The sequence below is a fragment of the Haliotis cracherodii genome, unplaced genomic scaffold (assembly GCF_022045235.1).
Source record: "Haliotis cracherodii isolate W230 unplaced genomic scaffold, xgHalCrac1.p SCAF_2, whole genome shotgun sequence".
Lineage (NCBI taxonomy): Eukaryota > Metazoa > Mollusca > Gastropoda > Lepetellida > Haliotidae > Haliotis > Haliotis cracherodii.
The window spans coordinates 76720464-76735520 of record NW_027266275.1 but is presented as its reverse complement, the minus strand read 5'-3'; the positions used below and the strand labels follow the sequence as shown (position 1 = coordinate 76735520).

At 40.1% G+C, this 15057-nt stretch overlaps 2 protein-coding genes across 3 annotated transcripts in view; one reads left to right on the top strand and one right to left on the bottom strand.

Annotated features, from left to right (window-relative positions):
- The window catches only part of LOC139468535 (netrin receptor UNC5C-like), a 421042-nt gene that overhangs the window by 30079 nt on the left and 375906 nt on the right, over window positions 1–15057 (top strand). Inside the window, exon 2 of the mRNA XM_071250571.1 lies at window positions 13641–14616. The gene's annotated coding sequence lies outside the window, so the exon portion shown is untranslated. The remainder of the gene's footprint in view (window positions 1–13640; window positions 14617–15057) is intronic.
- Window positions 1–15057, bottom strand: part of LOC139468534 (short-chain dehydrogenase/reductase family 42E member 1-like) — a 334803-nt gene that overhangs the window by 204753 nt on the left and 114993 nt on the right. The window lies entirely within an intron of this gene.

Sequence of the window (15057 nt, the reverse complement as noted above, 5' to 3'; positions counted from 1 at the left end):
GAATCTGTCATGGCTCGAGACATTAACTATAGTAATATGGAAGAATCGGGTGTGAATCTGTCATGGCGTGACACATTAACTATAGTAATATGGAAGAATCGGGTGTGAATCTGTCATGGTATGACATATTTACTGCAGTGATTGATCAGCCATCGATTGATGAAGCAAAACTGCTTCCACTTTCATGGTATCTGACAATGAATGGAGATAAGATAATTAGATAATTTTCTTCATCTACTCAAGATAAGATAATTAGATAATTTTCTTCATCTACTCAAGCAGCACATTCTCACCCCATCCTCAGCTCTAGTAGCACATTCTCACCCCTTCTCAGCTCTTGTAGCACATTCTCACCCCCTTCTCAACTCTAGTAGCACATTCTCACCCCTCCTCAGCTCTAGCAGCACATTCTCATCCCTTCTCAACTCTAGTAGCACATTCTCACCCCCTTCTCAGCTCTAGCAGCACATTCTCACACCCTCATAAGCTCTAGCAGCACATTCTCACCCCTTCTCAACTCTAGCAGCACATTCTCACCCCCTTCTCAACTCTAGTAGCACATTCTCACCCCTCCTCAGCTCTAGCAGCACATTCTCACCCCTTCTCAGCTCTAGTAGCACATTCTCACCCCATCCTCAGCTCTAGCAGCACATTCTCACCCTCTCCTCAGCTCTAGCAGCACATTCTCACCCCTTCTCAGCTCTAGTAGCACATTCTCACCCCCTTCTCAACTCTAGTAGCACATTCTCACCCCTCCTCAACTCTAGCAGCACATTCTCACCCCCTTCTCAACTCTAGTAGCACATTCTCACCCTTCCTCAGCTCTAGCAGCACATTCTCACCCCTTCTCAGCTCTAGTAGCACATTCTCACCCCTTCTCAGCTCTAGCAGCACATTCTCACCCCTTCTCAACTCTAGCAGCACATTCTCACCCCTTCTCAACTCTCGTAGCACATTCTCACCCTTTCTCAACTCTCGTAGCACATTCTCACCACTTTTCAACTCTCGTAGCACATTCTCACCCCTTCTCAGCTCTAGCAGTACATTCTCACGCCTTCTCAACTCTAGCAGTACTTTCTCACCCCCTTCTCAACGCTAGCAGCACATTCTCACCCCCTTCTCAACTCTAGCAGCACATTCTCACCCCCTTCTCAACTCTAGCAGCATATTCTCACCCCCTTCTCAACTCTAGCAGCACATTCTCACCCCCTTCTCAGCTCTAGCAGCACTTTCTCACCCCCTTCTTGGCTCTGGGTTTCTTTATATTCAAAGGAATCATTTATTATGAACCTTGTACATAACCTTACTTCAGGGACCATATGTCAGTCTACAGGGACCCAAACTAAGGTGATTTCAAGTGAGATCCTTCTAGAACAAATAGCTGGTTGAAAGATTTTGATAAATTGGCGAACTGGACAAATGGGTTTGCTGAATCTTTGTGTTCTGATAGTTGTAAATAATGTAAAAAGTCAAACAGATAGGTTCCCATTGTCTTTTCTTGCACTGTCCAGTTTGAGATTTCTTGCCCTAATCTTAAAAGCATATGTGATGAAAACATTTGCCAATAGTAGGTTGATTAATGCTGCACTCAACAACATTCCGGCTTTACGTTGGTGCCATCTAAATAACTGAGTCTGGACCAGACAAACCAGTGAATGATATTATGAGCAACAGCCCACTGTAGGGGTATGACAACAAAGTAACCGGCCCTGACCACTTGATCCATTAAGTCGCCTCAGCTGACAAGCATGGGTTGTTAGGGTCCAATGCTAACAGAGTCGCCAAGGGGACCAAATGCATGAGTGATATTTATTGATAAGGATGGCCTTACCAGTTTCTTTAAAAAACATACTCTTTTATAGTTGAAGCAAGGAATACAAAAGCAGCATGAAATTGAAGTTGAAACCAGTAAGTACTTACAAGACAATATACCAATACTAAACTCATGCTGATGAAAAGAGAAAGAAAAAATACCTTCCTCATTGACTTACACAGATGCATGATGTCCTCCATATAACATTAACACATGATGCCCTCCATGTCCTCTATTTTATATTAACACACGATGTCCTCTATTTTATATAAACACACAATGTCCTCTATTTTATATTAACACACAATGTCCTCTATTTCATATTAACACATGATGCCCTCCATGTTACATTAACACACGATGTCCTTAATGTTACATTAACACATGATGCCCTCCATATTACCATAGACACACAATGTCCTCTATTTTATATTAACACACGATGTCCTTCATGTTACATAAACACACAATGTCCATGTTTCTCAGAGACCACTGATAATGGGATATTAATGGATTCTTGAGTGAAATAAATATGTCCCCTTCAATTTCCCCTCCTCACAGTAACCCCATGGGGCTATTTTCACACAAATTAGGGGCTGGAAGTCAACCATGACGCAATTTAATTCCCCTAGACAAGTCCTCGGAGTCCCTCTGTCGGAAAGCATTGAATTAATCTATCAAAATAATAGATATTCAGCAATAACACCATCTCATAAAACATTTTATGATAACATGAACAATTAACGACATTTTTACAGCTGAAACAAATTGCAATGGAAATTACTGGTATCTGGAAACAATGCATCTCTGAAACACGTCCTCATTAGAAAATGGCATAACTGGGGATAAGATTTAATTTTTTCAGTTCTGTTATTTTCCTCGCAGTATGAGGTTTAAACACAAATATGATAATACTTGTATGTCTGAATTCTGTGAATGCCACAGGAAACTATAGATGCAGACAGAAAAACAATGTGAATCCATTAACCTACCGATACACTTACACAAATATTCCCCTATTTACATAGATATACTATACACTGTGATTATTTTTTTTAGCAATTATGTCCGATTGTTTGTACTTTACCTCTCAGCATTACAAAACAGACGTCTGGCTCAGCAAATTGCTGCCGTGTACTGTATCACTATTGATGAAAGGGCTGGTCCATACGTAATGGAAATCCTGATATTTTTACCCCAAAAAACAAGCAGATAAACACAATGAAATACATAACAGGGTCTTTGATCCAGCAAACCAAACAAAGAATCAAGCTCTGAGGAAGTCTTCTTAGAACAAGATCTAAATATGCTGACCTCGTCAGTAATCAACACACAGATCATGGTTCTATGATATACCTACAAATGTCAATGCCGCCTTTCAACCTGACAAAATATTCCACAATCAAGAAAGGTAGAAACAAGCTACACAAACCCGTCTATTTTACCAAGCTAACATGCAAAGTTAGGGGAAACCATCTTGAATAAGACTTCATGTCAAACTCCCACAACTTTAAGGTGCGCAGCAGCCATGAGCCAGTGCCCAGCTTGCCAATGTTGCATGGATTAGGGAGCATTAGGCAACCTCAAGTTTCTTTGATCATCGCGCGCGCGGAGAATACACTCTCTATCGTAAATAAACACTGCAGAAGGCACAGGTATCTAGATTCTGATGAATGGATCAAGGAGAAGGAGGTATATCACATTTGCGAAGTCTGAGGAGGATGGAAATAAATAAACAGTCATCAACTGCGGACATGATGTATTGACAACATGGGGGGCTTTGCATTTTCTTTTTCACTTTTTATATTTTTGGGCCGGTGGTTTGGGAAAAATAACAGGAAAGAGCTTGAAAGGGAGGATTATAGGCTGTAGAACTCATTCATCGAGGGAACTTATATATTGATGATGGATGGAAGTCCCCATTTAAGTTACTTCTGAAAACATATACGACTACGAACAGACAGGTATCTGATCGCTTGAGAAGGGGGGGGTCTTTCAAGTACATTTAACAATACAAATTTTAATAAAAGAAAATAATGTAAAAAGTGATTAAGTGAGTGACTTTTGTCAAGTGCCACTTTTAACAGTATTCAAGTTGCATCATACATAATAGTTAAGATTCTACTACGACTTTAATAAATACTTGATTCTGACTGGTTCATTAAAGTCAAACAGAGGTATATAATCACATGATACAGGTCTCTGACTTTGGGTTGTGCAGTGATACATATTATGGTAATAATCTATTTATTTGGCCATGGACACGAAACAAACTACTGATATGACAATGGATTTCACCTATTTTGCTGTCGGAAATTTCACATCTGTTTTCAAAGATGGACTTAGTGATGATGAGCTCACCCAATGTGGTTTTAAATAAAATTTAGCACTAATATAAATCTGTTATACTACCTCTAATTTCAAAACACAGTAGGTTTATCTCCTAATTATATTTTACACTGAATGATCCAGGGTTGAATCTGGCTGCTGCTTGAATGCTGCCCTTTGACAGATTTATTCCCTGCTCCAGTACAGCTGCTGTAGAATGGGTACCCAGAGGGGAGAACTGGACATGTGTCTGGTAACAGACAGCTGTCATTGTATACTCTCAGAGTAATTTGCAAAAGTCTGCAAAGTCTTATGTATGTACAGGATACATAAAGACAATGCTATTAGGCAGAACTTGCAATTATCCTGATCAGTGTTAAACCTCACGCCACAGAAGTGAAGACAAGCTTTTCATTATGCTTTGAAAATGTAAATACTTAAATTACCATTGTAAATAAGAAAGAAAAAACATGGTCCATGTATTTATTGTTCATTACAAGAACAAAACACTATATTTTACTGGAAATGTTTAACAGAAAGTTTGTTTCTTTATATTCAAAATAACACTCATGTTCCAAGGCAAACATCCATTTCATTCATCAATTTTCATTTATTTTTATTGTACTCCATAGAACAGAGACATCCAAAATGAGAACAACAACAATGAATGTTCCCATTGCATTACTAAATTATCATTAGTGGGACCCAACATGCCCAACAATTGACAAAATCACACCCACTGCACCCAGAGATAGATATACAAAAAAATATGATTCTCGTTCATACTAAAAACTATTTTGTAATCATCCTAATTGAATGTGATCCAAAAAAAATATCTTTATTGGAACAAGTTGACCACTGCCGACTGCCCACATACGAGGTTAAGCATGCTCGATAAACATCCAGCCCAACAACACTGCCTCTACATCATGAATTTCAGTCTTTTTACCTTAAAGATTAATGAGCTTGTCTGTGAATTGTATTTACTTGCACAACAAACCCTGGCTTCACTTACTTAGCTGTGTAAACGTATATAAAGAAACATTTTAACGATCACCATCGCAGATACTTCGACAATGATAGATTAATTCCAGGCCTGAGACCCATAAGAACTCAAGAAAAAAGTAATCTGATAGTAGCATCTTCTAGGCGTATGACTTTCCGAAATATAATTTTCCATTACGCTGGCAGCTTACGTGATGAGCTTTAAAGATGAGGTGTGTATTAGCTGACGAGGTATATCAGTGGAGAGATCTATGTATTGCAGGGATCTGATGGCAGTTGGTGATTGGAGGAGCTAAGGTGGATAATGGTGGCCATCAGTGCTGATAGATAAGGCTGACCCCTGGTCAGAGGGTCCTGTCTTGCAGCTGAGATAATATACAACAGACAGACAAACTCTGTGTGGGGTGGAGCAGGGGATTGTCTGAACTGTGGCGGGCGGGGATTGGTGAATCTGAACAGTGACTGGGATTGTCTGAATAGTGACTGGTATTGTCTAAATAGTGACTTGGATTGTAAGAATTGTGGCAAGGGATGTCTGAATAGTGACCTGGATTGTCTGAATAGCAACTGGTATTGTCTGTAATAGTGTCAGGGATTGTCTGAATAGTGACTGGGATTGTTTGAATAGTGACTGGGATTGTCTGAATAGTGACTGGGATTGTTTGAATAGTGACTGGGATTGTCTGAATAGTGACTGGGATTGTCTGAATAGTGGATGAGATAGTCGTAATAGGGCCTTCAATTATCTGAAACTTAATTGGGATTGTTTGAATAGTGGCTAAGATTGACAAGCATGAACAGTGTGTGGGATTGTCAGATTTGAGTCTGAAACATGGCTGGGAATATAGGTGAGACCAGTTGTTACGATTGTTTGGTCTGAACAGTAGCTAGGGTTATTCAGTCTGACATATTGAGGCAGTAACTGGGGATGCCAATGGAGGAGGCCTGAGCAAGGAGAGAGTGATGTGGTTGTTGATGTCACTTCTAACTCTGTGTCAGCCACACCACAGCATCTCATGTCTCACTACAGGGCTTGAACTGCAGACCAAGCAATCGAGTGATGAATGTTATGAGCAACGATCCATGCTGTCAGGGTACAATAACATGCATCAACCAAGTCTATTTAGTCACCTCTTTAAATAAAAACCTGCATAGATTGTTTGGGACCAATTCTAATCCGGTAGCCCACGGTTTGTATGTTTGTGTTTTTGGTTGTTGTTGTTGTTGATGTTTAACGTTGTACTCAGAAATATTCCAGCAATATGAAGGTGGTCTAAAACATAATCGAGTCTGGACCAGATAATCCAGTGATTGGCATCATGAGTATTAATCCACACAATTGGGATCCCGTTAGTCGCCTCTTACGACAAGCATAGTTGCCTTTTATGGCAAGCATGGGTTGCTGAACACCTATTCTAACCCGGATCGTCACAGGTTTGGAAGCCCACGGGGTGAACTATATTCATATATAGAATCAGTCATATCAGATCTTCCTACATTTCATTATCACAATCTTTCAATCCCAACAGTTGTAATATGCATGACACAAATACCTTCCACACACACCTGGAACATTAGCTAAACAATAATGGCAACTCTATATTCCTATTATTGTAAGATCAGTCCGTGACAGAGCTGGTGTTGAGACAAGCTGTAGTGCAAAGTCTAGCTCCAGGCCCAGGGGATAATGCTTGTTTCTCTACCACTATCCCACATCCATCTACAGTCTTTACAATAACACTGACACACGGGCGACAGCCGGAATACATCACACTGTCCATTTCATTTTGTCACAACACATCTACCTGTTTATTTCAATAGCAAGACACTTTCAGATTTCAAGACAGTCGCTGAAGTCAATTTGCTACCTCCCCTGTGAAGATCAGGAATAGAATTGGTCTTGTGCAACTCTGCTTGTCATAAGAGCCGGCTAATGGAATTGGGTGGTCATACTTGTTGATTTGGTTGCTGCATGTTAACGTATCCCAATTTCGATAGATACTCATGATGTCAATCATTGGACTATCTGACATATTTTTGGAATATTGCTGAGTGAAGCGCTAAACAACAAACAAACAATTCGCCACCTGAAAGCATCCCCCTGACAGATACAGAAACAAGCCTCAGAGCATCCTGCTCCACCGTATTCCATGCTTTTGACCTAAATATAGTCTCCCCTTAAACATTGTATCTTTAAACGAAGCTCCATTATTGAAAATAAAATAAAATCTTGAACTACTTAAAATTAAATTGAACTAATGTTAAAGCATCAAAAATGCTATTTTCAATAATTATCCATCAAAACCACCCCGTATTCAAATTTAATTTAAAAACATGCATAATTGTCAAATTTAGAAATTTCAAAATTATCTCAGCTGGTATTCATAACCAAAATGAAAAAGTTAAACGTCTAACCCTTTTAACTCCACTTAGGGATGATTGCAAATTTGGCAAATCAAAGGGTTTAGTGCTAGGAGTTCTTTATCATCAATAACTCTCGCCACATCCAGCCTCCCAGCTGTTGGGCAAACCTTCTGAATCAATTGTAGAGGTCCCGATGCCACTCTCGGGACCCCGAGGTCCCGGAGGTCTTTGATACCTTACGCTAAGCCAACACTTAGGACCACACAAATCATGCTCCGCCTTGTATCCCTCCAATCAGAAGAAATACCAACTGGGTATCCTGCCTGTGCCATCGGAAGTATTGCCAACCAAATGCAGTGGCATGTAGACCACAGACCCTACGAAACTTTATAGGAGTATGCAAATACCCATGGGGATTCCCTTGGGAAGTGGGGCTGACCTTTGGGATTCTGGGAAATGGATTTTTGGGGGCACCAATGGGAAAAGGGGAGAGTGGATTGGATGTTGTGAGATGGTATTGGTAACTTAATGGAATTCGCTGAGGAGGTGCAGGTGAAATGGGAAATGGAAACAGACCGAGAAATGTTTTGTTGGGAACATGCAATGAGGAAAGTCCTCATGTGTTGACTGCATACAGGTGACTTCAATGGCGGCATCTGGAGGTGGGTTCAGTACTGTTTATTTATTTGTTGTATTCAGGTTAAGAATGGTTTTATCTATGTCTGGCAGCCATCGCACAGGTCTCGGGACACACAGAACATTGCTTCTTCTCTTGTGTTCTATGGTGTTACATAATTCCTTCAACTCTGGGTTTCAGGCTAAAAGGGCAAAGGGTATTCCATAGTTTTGTCCAAAATGTCGAAGTATTGTTTTCTTAGATTTTTGTTCAGACAAAAGTACTAAAATAGGACACAGGATGGGAATGTTACCCAGAAGTTTGCTAAAAATATCAATAAATTCATAAGTGTTTCATTGTCCAAGTTCAGCACAAGAGCTTCCTTTGGATTTCATACAATTTTTAATAACATATCAGTCATATCAGGCCAATCAGTATTTCATGTGGCAGGAGAGCCAGGTCATAGATTCATCACTGTGTTGAATCCAATGAACACCAGCATGGTGCTGACAGAACAAGGATATTATTGGATAGAATCTGGGATATTACTGATGGACAATCAAGGGACTTAACTCTTCCCAGTGAGTCACAGCATCTTGGGCTACTGGGCCACTTGGCCACTGGGTCATGGCTATCCTCATCATCAGCCAGTTTATGATGTCTTGTTCCATTTAATGTCAAATCTCAGATATGTCGCAGTAGCAGGTAGAGTTATCAGCCTAACACAGACAAACCATCACTGCCCTGTCATGTGGCGCACACAGGAACAGTCAGGCAATAACTGCATGTAATGCTTCCTACTGAGTCAGTCACCCATCACTGCCCCGGCCATACATCCATGATGGTCACAAAGCACCATATTCACCACATTTGGAACTTTGGGGAACCTTTAATCCATCTAGGAACCTTCATGGGGTTGATGTTTAAAACAAATTTGAAAAAAGCTGAATCACTTTACAAGATATCCATTGTGGAAGTTCAGGTATACCTGGTGTACATTCAAACCTGATGCCTGCTGTCAGGACTGAATTACTTCATGTGACCTGGCTTCTCCCCTTCAGACAAGGACATCACACAATGGAAGTTTCAAACCATTCTGTCTCATGTCTCAAAAGATGTTAAAAGAGTTAACTTGATGTTACCCTGCCTGGTGCTTGGCACAAGGGGCTAAAACAAGGACCGGTCTCAGTATACTGTGTCTGAGTGGGGTCTCCATGTCAAACTGTGGAATGGTATCTCAGTGGGCTAGAACTATAACTCCAGCATTAGTCCGGACTCTACCACAGCCACACACGTGCATGCACGTCATTATATAAGAGCAATAATCTTGAGCGTTAAACCCCATTTCACCTCACCTTTCAGTCTCCTAGAAGTATACAAACCAAGTAGACATATCAATAAACTCCCCACCGTCACAGTACTGGTTATGTAAGGTTACCGACCGACTCCCTGTGCCCTGCTGTTCCCCAAGAAGCCCACCTTTGTTTACAGAGGCATGCAACTTTGCCAGTGACTCATGCCAATCATAATCATTATCTGCAATCTCTACAGAAAAAACAAACAGCAAAACAAACAAACCTGGAAAAAACATAGGAAGAAAACATGGCCTGGGCAATTATAGTGACTGTTGACATCATATATCTATACATTAGAGGGGAGGCGGTGAGATCTGTCATTATGTCTATTACGAAGAGCGATGGCTCAAAAGACCTGGAAATGAAGCCGTCTTGATGTAAACAAAATGACATAGCCATATAAACAGAAATATACAAAACAGGAAAAAAACATTTGCAATTTCAAACATTTAAAAAATCACAGACTTTTTTATGCTTTTCAAATAACCTTAGATAGACAGGGTATTAAATTATTGTAAAAACTCTAATCCAATAGGGAGCTCTTGACTGAAAGGCCTTCTCAACTACTGAAAGTGATTTTTCATTAAAATGATCACACTCAGAAAGGTTGACAGATCAATTTGATTAACAGCTGCGCTGACTGACAAGGGATTTGAACAAAAAAAATCTTTTGAGAATAATGTGTTATTTGGTCTAAAAGTTCTCACTAACTTCCAGCAGGTCAGACTTGAATGGTGCTGTTTTGACAGAAGACAATTTTTGTACCTGATGATCATTAACTCATTGTAATAAAATCTATCAACTGATGAAATTAAAAGTGCAAATTGGGAGAAATTTTGCTGTTTGAAAGAAAATATTGAAACCTTTATTTTTTCAGAAAATTTAATGTGTATCTAGAAGAACTTTAAGTTTGGATGGCATTCTTTTGTTCTTTCAAATTCAGTTACAATGTAAAATAATGTAAAATATCATCACACCCTTCAGGGTGAGTGAGTTGGGTTTAACACTTTGAACATAATTCCTGTTGTGTCATGCTAGCTTGATGTGACGTCCAATGTGACGCAGGTCGTATATATGCATAGAACCTCCACACACAGCCATGCTGCTGTCAGGCCAACGATCAGACCAAGTCCTGGATTCAAACTCACTGCTCCTTGCCCAGCTAAGGGCTGCAACATTGAGTGTTCATCTAATACCACGGATATTGCTTGCCACAAACTTCAGACAGGATGCATGATTTCAAAGCCTACTATTTCACAACCACCCTTTGACCTTTGATTTGTTTCTTGTGCTCAGTTCTAGTAGCCGATCAATGGACAAGCTGACCTTCAAAATTGGAAACGTGATTCTTGTGTGTGTACAATTCCTGTTAAAAGATGTCATCCTAATGCCTTTACAGAATTCTTCTTTTGGGGGGAAGAATCTAATTTTATTTTCGTTCTGATTACTGACCAATGATTTCGAGAACAACTTTGTGTAAAACTATGCATGCAACTTACAAAAAAAAAATTAAAAAGATTTGCAATCCCAAATGTGTATTGTGAGCAACATTATTGCCCCTGTTATGATCCCGGTTAGAATTGTCTTCAGCAGCCCATGCTTGATGTAAGAGGCGACTATTATGACAGCTAGGATTGGGTGGTCAGGCTCGCTGACTTGGTTGATGCATATCATCACTTTCCAATTGCATAGATCGATGCTCATGATATCAATCACTGGATTGTCTGGTCTACACTCGATTACTTGCAGACTGCTGCATATAGCTGCAATATTGCTGAGTGCAGCATTAAACAACAAACAAACTGACAATATTCATGACTGAGTGCACTGTGTATCTAAAGGGACCACAAACCCAGGGAGACAGTCGACTCAGTGGGATTAGGGTAACAGAGTCAGAAGGCAGAATTCACACAGAAGATGTCATAACCCCAGCTGGTAGGAATTCCCGCTGATAATATGCCCAACAAAGTCATACCATCATGCAAGAAACCAGCTCCGAGCCTGAGATTGTTACAGCCAGAGAAGTTGTCATCTTTGTTGAATAACACAGTCTGACAGCGTGTTGTGTCTGGGGTAAAGTGATTCATTTCGGGACCACTTGGGAGGGGGAAGGTGTGACATGGTGGAGCTAACTACAGGGCTGATGTGTGGACTGTGAAGGAACAAACCTTTGGTGGGATGGAGTGAATGGGAGGGAGGGGGATGGCGTAGGACCTGAGGGAATAGGTTCCAGTGACATGTACATGAAGGGATACGGAGGGTTTGGGTTCGAAAAGGGAAACGGAGGTGAGTGAGTGAGTGAGTGAGTGAGTGAGTGAGTGAGTGAGTGAGTGGGCCACATCTTTAAGAAAGGAAAATGGAGGTGAGTGAGTGAGTGAGTGAGTGAGTGAGTGAGTGTTTGTTGTTTAACGCCGCCCTCGTCAATATTCCAGTCATGTGACAGTGGTTTGAAAGTGAGTGAGTGAGTGGGTGAGTGAGTGAGTGGGCCACATCTTTGAGAAAGGAAAAGGGAGATGAGTGAGTGAGTGAGTGTTTGTTGTTTAACGCCGCCCTCGTCAATATTCCAGTCATGTGACAGTGGTTTGAAAGTGAGTGAGTGAGTGAGTGAGTGAGTGAGTGAGTGAGTGAGGAACAACAAATGGTATAAGGAAGACAGGGATGGTTGCGAGTAGCGGGGATCAGGAGAGGTTGGGAGGGGTAATGGAGGCTGCAAGGTAGACAAGACTGGCTACATATGTACATACACTACAGAGAAGGGAGAGAGTAGCGGAGGGTGTGTATGGTCACTCAGACAGGGAGAAGAGCTGCACATGAGAGCTGATAGAGCTGGTATGAATTACATTTGGTAAGAGTGATCCATGGCAATCTGGCCCTGGTGTAATCCAAACACCATGCATGTGCTAGGGATCATCTCTCCTGTGCCGGTCTAGGTAGACTGCATTTCTGGTTTATAAGTCCGCGGAGACACCGAGGCTGATAAGCTACTCCCAGCCCTCACAGCACTGCGCTCACAAGCACTATCAGAACAGTTGGAGAAACGATGCACCGACTTTTTGTCCGACTGATATACTAATGTAAGATATATGCATGATATACACCACAGGTGATATGCTAGGAACAATATGTTTCCAAAATTACCCGAAAAGAAGCCTGTTCATAAATATTTCTATTTGACATGTTGATTGCCCCTTGAGTATAAGAGTTACTCAGGTAAAAAGAATAAATTTGACTTCTATAGAGTCCATGGGAGTTAAGCATGATGCGAGAGATGACTATCAAGCCTCCATCTGATCACATCATCAAATGACAAGATCCTACGTGAATGTGACAATAATATTTAAAAAAAGATATTATTGTAGACTTATCATCCATTTGTTGGTTGGATAGAAGAACTAACAATTAGTATGTAGTAGAGTAATTAATCTGCTCCATGATAACCTTTTTCAAAAACTAACTATAATTGTTTCACTTATACTACTCAAAAGAAGTTAAGGACCACACAATTCTTTCATATTACTATAGTTAATATGTCATGGCATGACCACCCACTATAGTAAAATGAAGGAGTCGGGTGATCCTGAACATTTTTTTAGTAGAATTAATTGTAATGCTGTTTTTCATTTATTTACAAACATGTTGACAATAATGTATGTAGAACGTAGACTTAACAAATGTCTGGTAAAACTCAGTGGAACATGGTATTCCCAACAGAAACATTTTCAAGGCTGCAGCAAAAGAAAACTGAGAAAATTGATAATTTGAGAATGCTAACTGCAAATCTAGGTCCCAAATGCCATATTTGAAAGAGATTTATCTAAGGAAACTCCTAACCTGTAAAAACAAAAACTGTTTTTTGTTTCATGAGGTATCACTTTCCTTTCCACATCATATAATAATAGGGATGCACCTTAAGCATTTATACAGCTTCGGTTTATTACTTAAAACTAGAATTAAACTTAACAGGATTTTTTTCCAAAGAATTTTAGATGTGCAATATTTTGCTGTTTAATGAATCTATTATTATGTTAGAGAACACGTCCTTCTTTACAGCTGGTTAATGTCTGACACAATTACCATGACCATCTTCTCTGTTGACAGCAAACCTGACATAAACCTACTCCTGTTAACATGAAACTAACCTCGGTTCTTTCTCTTCCAGGACTCTCCTCAACACAGTAATCAAAACGTGGACCCATCTCAAGGGAACAACAAATAATATTTACGCAGCAACTTCAACAGCCGATAACACTTGAACGACATACTCCTTTAATGTGCTATATGTTGTAAAAGTGTTTCCTTTCCATGTCAGGACTCACTGGACATAGCGGAAGAGGTTGACTAGTCCACGGAGCTATTACACTCACAGGGAAAGTAAAAACGTCTGACAACATCTAACCAAAAAACTACAACATACATAGTTCGAGCTAACTCTTGGGATAGACTTGTGGAGGTGTTGTCAATCCGAGGCAACTTCAGGCCAACAAGCAAATCCGATAACATTACATCGATCAAGAATCATACCAGCTTGTGAAGAAAACAATTTGCAGCTTCTTTCTAAAATATCAACTTTGCAAATCAAATTTGACAAACTGTCAGTTGTCATTTTGATATATAGTTACAAAAAGTGGCATCAGTAAATTAAACACTCCCCTGCTTCATCAGCAGCTGATGGTTGAGGATATTCTGTAACAAGAGATTACTGGCACTCAAAGTGAAAAAAATACAGTGATAGTGAATATCAAGAAATTTGTTTTAGTTCGACATAGGAGAACTTCCCTGTGCTTTCCGACCACAGAAATGTGGAATACATTTGGCACCTTGGCGTAGTGCATGGCTTCCATGCAGCCGGCTGTCAGCGCTGGTGTGGTAGCTTCCCAACCTAGCTGGAGTTTACCATCTGGATCTATTTGCGAGTGTGTGTGTCTACCGTTTGCTATACCCTCGCTTGCACTGCACGTGGGCTTACAATTCTCTCTCTCGCCTCTCTAGGTGAGAAGTCACAAAAGCTCATCAGAAGGAATGTAATTACTTGATAATAGAGAAGTGTTGGCCAATACTAATTGGTCAGTACATTTACTGTGGGATCCTATTTTGTGCAGTACTATTGGAGTTTTCCCTGGAGCAGACAAGTACAGGTAAGTTGATTATTCTCTTCTTCCTTACATCAAGAGCTGTGATGCCTTGGAGAAAATCTTTCTGTTTCAACGCACTGACAGTTACACAAAAACAGCAAAAGTTGCTTGTTCTTTTTTTTACACAATTCTTCAATACAATATTTGATTTTTTTTCACATAGATGATTCAATTTCTTTAAAGATTGATACCCTTGATTACATAAAAGCATTGATGTGGATTTTTTGACATTTTTCAATTTATGAAGACTGCAAGAGGGACTTGTGGAATGGTTACACTTTACCTGTATATCTACAGGAAGTTATCAATCAGGTCATTGAACCATTAACCATTAAAGTTGGGCAAACTTCATCCAGGGTGATAGGCACTTACAAGGCCATAGTTAACTTTTTTTGACAGGGGGAGCAAATATTTGTACACGCATCACTTGTCCACAACTTGATT